Source organism: Eptesicus fuscus, chromosome 14 (genome assembly GCF_027574615.1).
Source record: "Eptesicus fuscus isolate TK198812 chromosome 14, DD_ASM_mEF_20220401, whole genome shotgun sequence".
Lineage (NCBI taxonomy): Eukaryota > Metazoa > Chordata > Mammalia > Chiroptera > Vespertilionidae > Eptesicus > Eptesicus fuscus.
In genome coordinates, this window is record NC_072486.1 from 27,351,569 (window position 1) to 27,365,376 (window position 13,808).

Below are 13,808 nucleotides of genomic sequence, written 5' to 3' on the forward strand. Positions count from 1 at the left end.
CTTTACAAATTCCATCTGAAAAGCCGTAAGTGATAAAACTGTGAAGAAACAGAAGGAGTGATTGGTGCTTATGTATGGAAAGGGGAAAGGTGTTGGGATTAGAATGGAGGTGCTTCAGGGATGCTAGCGAAGTTCTGTTTCCTGGCTGGGGGCTCACCTCATAATAATTCATTCAGCTGTGAATGTATGTGATGTCAGTAGCCTTTGATGCCTGATGCCCAGATACATTAATTGACGAGGGATTGCAGAACAGTGACATTCTATCATTTCTTTTACATTTATTGTCTGGAATGCTTATATGAAGAAATATTTCTTTCATATGTTTTTGATTACTCAGTAACGTAATTCACACAGGAACGGCAGGAAAATTGCTTGATGTTTTTTCTTTTTATTTACCGGCACTCAAAGTCATGAATTGATTCTTTATTGTCATTTAAAGGTTACTGATTAGGGTTTTACTTGGAATGTTACAAACCCATGAATTTAAACATTGAATGTTGTGGCTGCTTTTATCAGATTGCTCCCATGTGCATTGGTTGATACCTGATGCCAGATGAGAATTTATTTCTTTTGTCTTTATTTTTTAGTGCCATCAGAAAATTGGAGTTTGGTAGATTTGCTAGTCCTTGATAACTCCACCTTGATAAAAACCTTTGTCTTATGAGCCTGGCCTTTACATTTGTGCTAAATAAAATGGCAACTCTTTAAATACTGGAAGACATACAATTTCACAGATTTACTCTAAGTCAGTCACTCTCCAAAAAATACACATCATTTTCAACTTTACTGAAAACAAATAAATTAATAATTTATTCATTAATTAATCTTAGAGAACTGGGAGTCATGGAAAAAGAAATATGAGCCATCCAACCAGCAGAGGGAGTACAAGTTAACTGACAAATCTAAGCTCCCACACTCTGCTTTCCTATTGGTGAAGTCACTGATAATGTTTTGGAGAGAAGGAAGACTCCAGGAACAAGACAGGACATATCTGTGCTACTCTGTTGTCTGTTGGGTGCAAATGAAATACATTGATTCTTAACAAATGGAAACCAACAGTGAGTGAAAAAAAAGTATTCTCCTGAATTTTATCAGAAACTTCTTTGCTCAGAATTCAACACATCATTGTCCACAGCCTGATTGGTAACTGTCTTGGAGGAATAGGAAAGAGAAAATATGATTAACTCATTTTTTGTAAGTTTAAAAATAGAGATATCCAGAAGTGATATGAATTCCTTAAAGTCACATCAATTCAGAGATAGGTGCAAAACTTAATATAATCATCCAAGTTTCATACTGGCTTTTCACATGGGACCTCAGTCACTGAGAACTTTTTTAAAGCTTATGAAAATATTTTGCAGGTTTTCCATTTGTCTTTGCTCCAATGCAAGAAGGGCTTGAGAATACAGAGCAGCCGAGCACTCCATGATTTCTTTGCAAATTTTCCTCTGGGGTTGGTGCTTTAATTTCCAATCAGTCTGAGTCAATAACGTATGGTTGTCAGTACCATTGTTGACTCTCACAATTTTTTGTCTCAATCCCATAGTTCCTAGAGCTTGGGGCTTGGGGTCACTGGCAGGGGTTTTGATTTGGGGCTTTCTATGTTTACACAATAGGGCAAGTCAATATCTCTCCCGTATCAGTGAATTCTGCACTAAACTGATCTATCAAGCATTGTGGACAAATGAAGACCTTAAAGAAGGCTCTGTGGAAGCCTCCACTGCTTTTACATTTCATTGAATCCACAGATTCTCATTTGCTCCCCACAGAGATCTGAGTACAGCTGAATAAGAAAGAAAGAAAAGTCACATGAGAGGAGTGGAATGCTCTTACAATATTTTTAGTCTGCAGTGTATACTGGATTCCATTCACACAGTCCTGCAGGAGGTTTGGCCCATCTTCACAGAGCATGCCACAACTCCTGCTTATTGCAACAGATAGGTACATTTCTCAAGGACTGACAATAATTAAAGAAAAAACAAACTGGGAGGCTCGCATAGGATTGTTGAGGCAGGCTTTCCCTTTTTCTGTTGTTGATACCTGTTTTATAAAAAGTGTTGGAAAGTTCAAATCCTTCTCCAATTTGATAGACTCAACTCGTGCACCTAATTCAAACCAGTTTTGGAGACTACAGGACTACTTCTAACTTTCCAAGAGGCTAATAAAAAGACCAAGAAATGTTTTTGAACAGTCTGCCATCATTTTTAAAGAAATAAAATTAATATAGAAATGAATTTTGAAAAAATGAAAAATTTTCCTTAGTGTCACGGGTTGAATAAATGAGGACTTCTTGGTGGTGGCCATAACTGAATGAGTTTGGTTCTTGCTTTTGTTGAACTTAAAGGGTGCAGGTTTCTACTTGCATGTTCATTTGCCTTTATTCTGTGAATCTACTCTGTCTATCCCACACCAACAGAAAGCATGGCCTCCTAAAGGCTGTTTGTTCCCAGTCCAGGAGCCTTCAACCCAAAGGCAAGGCTTTAATCACTTCCAAGTGTTCTGTAACACCCAAGTCTGTGCTAAGCTCATTTAGCTGAGTGGAGTTAATGAAGTAAGGTCATTGATTCAGTCATACTTAAGATGCTGCTGCTAATCTTGTCCTCCTCTGTGTCAATAAAAACATTACCACAGAACACATCCTCATTGGCAGTGTAAACCCATTAGGCACTAAGAGGCAAGGGTAGGTGTATATGGATGGAGACAGACTGCACTAAAACTTGTCTCAGCCATTTCTTAGCTGTGTGAACTTAGGTAGATTACCTGGCGCTCGAGGTCAAATAGGGACAATGATAACAACTACCTCATAGGGTTGTTGTAAGGATTTAATGAGATTATGTGATGTGTTTAACGTAATGGTAGGTATATAGAAAATACTCAATAACTTATTTTAAATTTCAGTTTATTGGTATTGTTATTACAATTGAACAACATTTCAATGCATATGAGTTCCATAGTGCTAATTTTAAATATTATATGTTATAGCTTAAATTCCTTTAACATTGATAAATATTGGCTTTAAAACTCAAATCCACAAGGTATATAGAATCCAGAGAAGCCAACACACCTTCATGGAAGTGTAAGGGAGGCAGGACACCTCCATTCTTAGAACCACTTCCCACATCACACACTAAAATCAGCCAACACACCTGACATAAGACCAGCAGGTAATGCACTGGTGCTCACTGTGACTTTTCCTTCTGCTGAGTATGGCTTCTTTTCAAGTAATGAAGCCTAAACAGATGTTTAATAATGAGGAGTGTGGGTATTATTCAAGACATGAAAAAGATGGTATCCTCTTTTAACAAATCCAGACTGCAGCCATTTACCCATTTTTCTGTTTGGGGAGAAAAAAAAGAGTTGAATTAGAAGAGGTTTCTATTTTATTTTCATTTTTGCTTTCTTTTTAAAATAAAACATGTTATTGGTTTGACACTGCAGAAGTGAAAAGGGTGAATAATTTCCTGATGGTTTAGAGAAGTATCATAGATTTCAGACCATGCCCATACTGATTTCAACTGCATACCTACTTAAATGCAATCAAATAATTGTTCCCATCTCTTTAACGCAAGTGTATAACCTAGCTGAGAAGTATATATTAAGATGAATGGAAAAAAAGAATATTCCAAGTACTTCTTTACATTTTAGCAGAAGCAGTGGCTAAGGTGGAGTAGTCATTCTATAAAAAACAACAGCAAAAAAAAAACCACCAATTACACCCCAATCGGGTGGTTCCGTTGGTTGGAACATCATCCTCTACACCAAAAAGGTTTCAGGTTGGATCTCCGGTCAGGGCACATATGGGAGGCAACCTATTGATGTTCCTCTCTCACATCAATGTTTCTTTATCTGTCTCTCTTTCCCTTCCTCTCTCTAAAATCAATAAAACATATCCTTGGGTGAGGATTAAATAATAACTAGAGGTCCGGTGCATGAAATTCATGCACTCGGGGCGGGGGTGGAGGGGTGGGGAGAGAGTCCCTCAGCCCAGCCTCCACCCTCTCGCAGTCTGGGAGCCCTCGGAGGATATCCGACTGACGGCTTAGGGAGCAGGCCTAAGCTGTCAGTCAGACATCCTCAGTGGTGCTGCGGAAGCGGGAGAGGCTCCCGCCACTGCCACTGTGCTCTCTAGCTGTCAGCCGGCTTCTGACTAAGCCGTGCTCCCGCTGTGTGAGCACACTGACCACCAGGGGGCAGCTCCTGTGTTGAGCGTCTGCCCCCTGGTGGTCAGTGCAAGTCATAGCGATCAGTCGTTCTGCTGTTCAGTAGATTATATAGGATGATAAAATAAAAATAAACACCAATTCCTAGACATCTCCAGGAGATTATGATTCAGTAAGAACCGGTAGGGCCCAGGAATCTGTTTTTAACACTTGTTCTGGTGATTCTTATCATCTGACACATCAGAGACATTGGCCATTTGTTGTTTTTGCTTTCCCAACATCTCTTTTTTCTTCTGATAAGAGCACCTCCATTTTCCTTTGAGAAAGCACTCCTACCCAACTCTCATTCACTGTGGGTAAGATTCTGGACATGTTGAGTGCCCATCTGAGGTTTGTGGCTGTGGAACTTACATCAGAACAGTAGTGTTTGTTTTTTCCAGCCGTTTCAGCTGCTCAGATGTCCCTACAGGGTAAACAGATAGATGGGTTTAACCCAAATCATGAGTTTGGAGGCAAATCATCAAGAGAAGTAGATAGAGAATTAATGGAATTCCCAAGACAGTGTTTAAATGAAAAGAAACAAAAATATTTAAGAATCAATGTTAAAGATAAATTTATCTTTCTCCTCTCTGATATAAAGATGAATTTTTTAAAGAAAGACTAGGCTAGATATTCTTTACCCTTATTTGCAGCAGTGTATAAAATTATCAATATCAAATAATAACACTACAACTGGTAGTGCATTACTTATATATAATCATCAATGCAATTTATGTGTATTTTGCAAATTTTCAAATAAACCAGAGATCCAGGTAGGCAAGAATCAGGTGCATACATACTTGTTTAAGAAACCTTTCAGAATATAGCTTATAGTAACTCTATCTCTCCTCACCTATTAGGTTTTTAACCCTTTGCACTCGCTTGCTTTTTTTCTCGATTCCTTTATTCTAATGCTAACCGTGTCGAGTCACACTCGACATCCAAGTGCAAAAGGTTAATTTTTAACACATTTTTAATTTCTATTCCACTTTAGCCATTGCTTCTTCTTAATATGTTTGATCTCAAACTGCCTAAGAGGAAGTGAGATTTTTACAAATGAAAATTTGGCTTGGAAATTAAACTATGTTTAGACAGTCTTTCTTCCCGTCCAAGTTTTGAGCTGAAATCCTGAAAATGAAAATCATTTCTAGACTCCATGAATGCCCCATTCCTAAGTCCTTCCTGAATTGTGAAATGGAAAATTAAATCGTTTTTGTTGGAAAACTCCCTGTTCAATGGGTCCAGATCAGCACTCAGATGATGTCAGCAAATGTTACATTTTTTTCCAATTATGAAATGAATTATGGGGCGCTAGCTAACCACAGTCAGTCATTAAATAAAGCTATTTTGGCTGACACATTGTTGTCCTGCCAGAAAACACAGGTGTTTTGTTTTTAAAGAATTTTTAAAACATTGCTTTAAGAAAATATTGCATTAACAATCCTTGAGCACAAGCAATATAGGAGCATAAATAAGAAGGTGCTATTTGTGGAGAATTTGTGTGGCAAGGTAGAGATTGTATTTTCACATATGAAATAAAGAGTTGCTTTATGTACAAGGAAGTGAAACATTTGGGCTATGATGTATGATGACAGTGATATATGACCATGCATATTTAAACATCTATACAGAGTCTTAAGAGTCGAATAAAAAGCACCTTACAAACATGAATTATTATTATCAATAACAAACTTTCTTGGACTGGGATTTTCAAAGAATCTTAGTTCATTCTTTCTATGATGAGTCCCAAGGGTTTCAAATGCATAGTCTCAAAATGATGGCATGTCCATCTGTCAATATCAAACATGTACTTGCTAATAATAGAACTTGAGCTGTACTTGCATTTGGAGGTAGTTCCTTGAAAGACCAATGAGCATAAAATTTTTTCCTTGGCCCAGGTCATAATGACAATTTTTAACCATTTTGCATTTTTAGTAATATCTTTACACTTATTTCTCTTTTTCTTCATTTCAATCTGCTGTCTTCAATTTACAGGTTTCTGAGTTATTCCTAAATGAAGCATCTGCTTTCAGTTGATTCATCTAAGGAATTTGATTATCTCATCCAAACTATGACATCTTGAATCATGCATTAATGGCATGCTTATGGAATGAAACAGTTTTCTGTTTCAAAATGACTTTTTCCCCTCTGTGTGTATGTGCAAGAGTATAAATGTCACATATCTATAATCCTCAGAACTCAAATACTAATTGTTATTAACTTTTCTTCTGGGTTAAAATTATGTTTAAAAAGAACAATGATCTATTGACAAGCGCGCCTTAATAAACTCATGCTGGAAATAAGTCTTAGGGTTTAAATGTTGAAATATTCTAAAATTGATGCCACAAACCTAAATTTCCCAGGTTTTATTTCAGAGTTTCTAAATCATTTTGTTGCAGACTTTAGAAAGAGCCCCTTCTCAAATTAAGTATGATGTCTCATTTTTGAATGCTGATTTATACCAAGATCATTCTTCAAATCCTCAAGAGTGTCTTACAAACATACCTTAATCAACAATACATTCAGAATTTCACTAATTATTTAGTCACAAATGTGTGACATTCACCTGAGATACAAAGACATTTTTTTAATACTGAAAGGACTTAACTTACTTATGAAAAAATTACTGCCCATACAAAATTGAATTATTCTGTAATAGTCTGGTAGAGGGAACTCTGAGTAAGCTGTTGTTAACTAAATGTTAGGAACAATTGTAAAAGATAATTCTGATCGATATACTAACATATTTATGAATATATAACTCTTCTACATTACATTCTTTCAAGTTTAAATATGACAAATTCTGTTATCAAGCATAATTGGAGAATATGTTCTGCTTAATCAAAAGTTTGGGTTAAATTGCCAAAGCCGGTTTGGCTCAGTGGATAGAGCGTCGGCCTGCGGACTGAAGGGTCCCGGGTTCGATTCCGGTCAAGGGCATGTACTTTGGTTGCGGGCACATCCCCAGTGGGGGGTGTGCAGGAGGCAGCTGATTGATGTTTCTTTCTCATTGATGTTTCTGGCTCTCTGTCCCTCTCCCTTCCTCTCTGTAAAAAATCAATAAAATATATTTTAAAAAAAAGTTTGGGTTAAATAAATAATTAGTTCAATAAAAATTTGTTAAGAAATATAACATATAAATAGATAATAGATATATAACATTATATATACACATCAATACCAACTTTCCAAGAACTTCACAACACAAGTGAGCCACTAAGACTTATTTTACTACAAATGCTTTAAACACTGTCATCATAATATTCTAGAACTTAATCTCCATCAGCAATTTTCAACTGTTGTGCTGTGGCAGGCACTCTGGTGTGCTGGAAGAATTTTTAAAACATGCAATACCTGACTATATAGTCAGGGACACTGAGCTCTTTTTTCTTAGATTGTCAAAGAAAAAAAAATGACAACAGCCAACAAAGTAGCTGTCCAATGTGAATGCCCTTTCTTGAACCATAGAGGGAGTCCCCCCAAAAATGTATACACAATATAAAAGCTGATAGCTCAATTTTGAAAAGGAAATGTATTTTAATAAATACTGCCTTTACAATTATTCAAAGTGTGTATATACCTTTTTTGGGGACACCCTATATATAGGTTATGTAATAAAGTTGCATCTTATTGGTCACAGAATAATAAGGTTGCATCTGAATGGTAATTTCTTGGTAACAGCCATCCTTAATATACAAATGTAGGCACCTGACTTTTAAAAAGTCATTTTGGAGCAAAAAGAGTATGTAATTACTATTATTATCTTTTTTGTAAACCAAACAAAATTATACCTATTTTTTCTCAGATCAGCAAAAAATATTTTTTGGTGTGTCACAGGATTTTAGTAATTAGTTTATATGTGCCATGAGATGAAAAAAGTTGAAAATCACTGATCCACATGTATGACAATTTTTCTAAGTAAGAAAGCATATATAATTCTTACCAGTAATGCCTAAAACTTGGTTCCTAGGTAGAAGACTCTCCTTACTCCTTGTTCCACTTACCACCCCTGACCCTAGCTAGGCAGTAGGGACTGGAAGTTCCCACAGTTTTTACCCAAAGGTGGGAGACTAATGATCCAGTTGAGGGTAGAGGCTGAGGGTAAATCCAAAAGGTTAAAGAGTTATGTTGGAGTGACCAAGAGGTTCAACTCAAAATTCTAGGGAAAACTGAGGGAAGTGGTGGGGTGGGGAACAGAATACTTAAAAGTAACTATTTGAAGATAAATTTGCAAAAGGATGGGATTGCTCACAGAGCAATGCATCCCAAAGACAATTTGACAGAGACGTATTTTCAAGCATTTGCTTATAACTCTTTAAAAGAATTAACAAAGGAAGAAATTAAAAGCTAAAATGTTTTAAGCTACTAATTTTCAAAAGTGGAAGCTTACATATCCATTTTATTTTTTAATATAAAAGTATTTATTGACCACTGTTCAGCAGTACTTACAATAAAGTAAACAATATATAACATTCTTAGTACTATGAAGTTATTATTTTTCAAGGCTTCCACTAAGCCAGTAACCCAAATATCAAAAAGATTGAGCCTATATGTAAGAAATGAGTTGGGGGTAAAGAAAAATCATGCAAAATCAATAGTTTAGATGACAAAAGTTGTTCACCAATTTATTCCAACAAGGTCTTCTTATATTGTCAATATCTCTAACCATCTGATTAGGTTTCCATGAGCAAAGTTGTAGACATTGACCTTTTAATCAATATAGCACAGGGGATTTTTAACTTGTAAAGGAGAGTTTCACTAGAAAGAACCTTTAAGTAGTCATTTAACTAAGTCTTGCTTAACTAATTAAAACACACAGGATTCATTTACATTTTATTTAAATTGTCTAATTAATTACAGAATTCTCTATTTAATTGGAAAGATTAATGACTGAGAAAAGTTTTCAGTTTCACATGAAATGACTCATTTTTTAGGTTGTTCAGAATAATGGTATCCCAAAAACATGAGTTTACTATGGTTGTGAAATGGTGGGAGAGGAAAGAAGGAAGAAGAGGAAAGGAAACCCATTTACATATGTATTTATGTATATACACACACAAAACAACAAATAAACAAAAAACTCAAAATGGTCCTTAGGCATAATGAGTTAAACACAAATTCTGATTAAAGAAAGACCATGAAAATATTCCCCTACATTTAGAAAAGGTTTTCTCTAATACAGACTATATAACATACCATGATATCAAATTTTCTGCTGATAAAGAAAGCAACTAAGAAAGCCTCATTTATTTGTTCAATGTAACCAGTGCCATAGACTTAAAAATCCAACTCCCCCTATACTACTTTAAAACTAATATATCAAACTTTATTTTCATTAGAATGTAGTTATTCACACTAATAAATCAAAAGACCAAGACCCAGATTTTATATCTGAATCAGTCATCTATTTATCATCCTATCTAATAATAGAGTAATATGCAAATTGACCGTACCTCTGCTATACCCACAAGCCACACCCACAAGCCAATCAGGAGCGAGTATGCAAATTAACCCAACCAAGATGTCTGCGGCCACGGAGCGAGCAGGAGGCTTGGGTTTCCCCAGCAATGGAGGAAGCCAAGCTTCCTGCACACCCTGGCCGGCCCAGGCCTTCACTCAAGGCTACAAAGTTTTAATTATAGAAGATAAATAAATCCCAACAAAAATGGCTGCAGCCATGGAGCGAGCAGGAGGCTTGGGTTTCCCCAGTGATGGAGGAAGCCAAACTTCCCGCACACCCTGGCCTGCCCTGTTCTCCGCTCAAGGCTACAAAGTTTCAATTATAGAAGATAAATAAATCCCAACAAAAATGGCTGTGGCTACAGAGCAAGCAGGAGACTTGGCTCCACTCCAGGCTACAAAGTTTCAATTATATAAGATAAATAAATCCCAGATACCAGAGCCTCTGCTTGGGTCGCCGGGGGGCGTGGCCAGCCTGCAAACCACCACAGGCCTCTCACCCAGGCCGCTCCATGCCCCAAGGGAACACCCACCCTGATCTGGGACACCCTTCAGGGCAAACCAGCTGGCCCCCATCCGTGCACCAGGCCTCTATCCTATCTAATAAAAGAATAATTTGCAAATTGACCATCACTCCAACACACAAGATGGCTGCCCCTATGTGGTCAAAGATAGCTGCCCCCATGTGGACACAAGATGGCCACCACAAGATGGCCAGCAGGAGAGGGCAGTTGGGAGGGACCAGACCTGCAAGGGAGGGCAGTTGGGGGCAATCAAGCCTGCAGGGGAGGGCAGTTAGGGGTGACCAGGCCGGCAGAGGAGGGGAGTTGGGAGGGACCCAGGCCTGCAGGGGAGGGCAGTTAGGGGTTAAACAGGCTGGCAGGGGAGGGCAGTTAGGGGTGACCAGGCCTGCCGGGGAGAGCAGTTGGGGGGGCCAGACCTGCAGGGGAGGGCAGTTAGGGGCAAACAGGCTGGCAGGGGAGCAGTTAGGCATTAATCAGGCTGGCAGGGGAGTGGTTAGGGGGTGATCAGGCTGACAGGCAGAAGCGGTTAGGGGCAGTCAGGAAGGCAGGCAGGCAAGCAGTTGGGAGCCAACAGTCTTGGATTGTGAGAGGGATGTCCCAGATTGGAGAGGGTGCATGCTGGGCTGAAGGACACACACCCCCTGTGCACAAATTTCGTGCACCGGGCCTCTATCTATAGAAATCCAAACAATTATCGACTTCATTTTCTGGGGAAAAAATGCCAAATTAGTCTCTCTTCACACACAAAAAAAAGCCATTACAATTTGAGAACACTTTATATTTGCCTCTTTTGCCAGCACCAACTCTACCTCATTTGAATCTTCCCATTTCATTAGAAACATAGATTCTCCACAGAAGTCTAAGGCCCCAATTACTGGTTCAGGATCAAGACCTCTGGCAAAAACTCTGTCAGCAGCATCTCTTTGCTTCTTTGATGTGCTATCACCAGACTCACTGTCAGAGAAAGATTTTCTTTTTGTACCATCTTTCCTTTTATCAGCTCTTTTGAGAAATAAGAAATGTGTTCATAAACTCTGGACAATCTAAACTTTCTTCAGCTTCCCAATACTAGCAACATTTGCATTACCTTCCATTTTAGGAGATACTCCACCTTCCCATTCACATCCTTCCTGTGCTTTTTCCACCACAAATTCTCCAGGCTCTGCCCCTTCAACTCTTTTACTCTTTCCATTCTGCTCCTTTCCCATTTTTTGCAATGTAGTGTTATCAGAGACCATTTTTTATTGCAAATTTAAATAGCTATTACAGTAGTCTCTCCTTTTCCACGGGGTATACATCCCAAGACCCCCAGTAGGTGCCCGAATTTGTGGATAAAACCAAACCGTTTATATACAGAGGTTGGCAAAAGTAGGCTTACAGTTGTTCGCATGGAAATAATACAGTAATTAATAAATAATGATACAAGAATAAACACTGTGTTTTGTGCACTCACAAATGTAAGCCTACTTTTGCTCACCCTGTACTATGCTTTTTCCTATCCATACATACCTATGATAAAGTTTAAACTATAAATTTGGCACAATATGAGATTAAGTATAATAACTAATAATAAAATGGAACCATTATAATAATATACTGTGATAAAACTTTTATGTGAGTAGTCTTTCTGTCTCTCTCTCTCTGTCTTCATCTCAAACTATCCTATAGTACTGTACTCACCTTTTCACTTAAGGAGGCACTTATTGCTTTTCTTTGGTGTATCCAAATTGCCAGCATCACTACTCTTGCACTTTGGGGCCATTATTAAGTAAAATAAGAGTTATTTGAACACAATCACTGTGTTACCACCACAGTCAGTCTGATAACTCAGTTGGCTACGAAGTGCCTAATGGGCTGGGGGCATCTACACCATGGATACAGTGGATGATAGGATGAATCATGTCCCATGTGGGACTGAGCAGGATGGCAGAATTCCTCATGATACTCAAAATGACACACAATTTGAAACTTATGAATTGTTTATTTCTGAGGTTGACCTTAGGTAACTGAAACCATGGAAAAGAAACCATGAGTAAGGGGACTACTCTATTTTCTGCCTCCAAGCTGACTCCAAGTCAGCCATATTTCCGGCCCTCCTCATCTCGAGCTCAATATCCATTTTATTTTTATTTTTCATCTTATTGGACAGGAATAGGTCAGGTTATAAGGTACAACTCCAACATCTGGCAAAGCAGGGTATGAGGTCTACCTTGGGTCTCACCAGCATTCATCCACACACTCCCTGCCAAATCACACCTCATTGCAGACAGCTTCTAATCATTGTCTTTCTCCACACAGAATGCAAGTCTTACAAGACAAATGCCATCATAGTTTGGGTGAACGAGTGCATTAGAGCACTCCCAACTCCTTTACACCTCGACCCTCACTTTTACAAGTCTTCCTCCTTTGCCCTCATCCCACAGGCTTAGATCTACACTAGTTTTCTTTTCGACTCAAAGAGGAAAGAAGTCAAAGGTGCATAACGGTCACTATTGATTGGACAAAAGACTGAGGAATTATCTACTTTCATAGGAACACTCATATACAACTGTTCTTTTCTCATTAGGACATCTTTGATGAACAATTCCTGACAGAGCTGTGTTGTGAGCGGCCCACAATGTATTCTCCTTGTCTTTGACCTAGTTTGATCAAGGGACTGCTAGTTGCGAAGTAACAAAGGTAAGCAAATTCCTGAGGCTACATAAAACTCGTTTATAAGTAGGCATTTCTAGAAGCTGCAGGCTGGAGCTGGTTTAACAGCCTTTCTTCCCAGCACGTCCACCATTCCACACCAACAGCCCTAGCACGTGGTAGCATGTTACTGTGCAGGGAAAGATGCCTGTGCCTCAATTAGATTGGTACATTTTCTAAAAATATTTCCACCATTGAGTTTCCTGTGTAGGAGAAAATCTTTTAAAGCATTTATTGGGTTTTTGTCTGCTTGTGGCAGTAATGAAAGCTCAACTTTAGAAGAATCTCAAAAGCATAAGAATGAAAATAAAGATCATACATGGTTCCACCTCACAGAGAGAACAATGGTGACATATTGGGGTATTTTCTTTCAATTATGAGAGACAAAAGAGATCATATTAAATGGATCATATTAAATTATATATGCATTTTTTTGTTTCCTACTTTTTTTCATTTAATGTTTGAAAAATATTAATGAACCATTATAAAACAGGACTGTATTTGTCTCTGAATATTATAAGCATTTTCCAATGATATTAAATGCTCTTCAAAGACATGATTTTTAAAAGACAATGTTCAGCCGAGACCGGTTTGGCTCAGTGGATAGAGCGTCGGCCTGCGGACTCAAGGGTCCCAGGTTCGATTCTGGTCAAGGGCATGTACCTTGGTTGCGGGCACATCCCCGGTGGGGGGTGTGCAAGAGGCAGCTGATCGATGTTTCTCTCTCATCGATGTTTCTAACTCTCTATCCCTCTCTATAAAAAAATCAATAAAATATATTTAAAAAAAATAAAAATAAAAGACAATGTTCAAAAAATTTACTGTTAAATAACATACTAAATCACTCTTCAATTTTTTGAACATATACATTGTTTCCTTTGTTAACAGCTTTATTAGATTATAATAAACTGCACATATTTAAAGTATACAGTTT

At 38.0% G+C, this 13,808-nt stretch overlaps 1 pseudogene; it reads right to left on the minus strand.

The window, feature by feature from the left end:
* Positions 1–10,883: 10,883 nt before the first annotated feature.
* LOC103294660 (chromobox protein homolog 3-like) lies at positions 10,884–11,421 on the minus strand (annotated as a pseudogene).
* Positions 11,422–13,808: the final 2,387 nt, after the last annotated feature.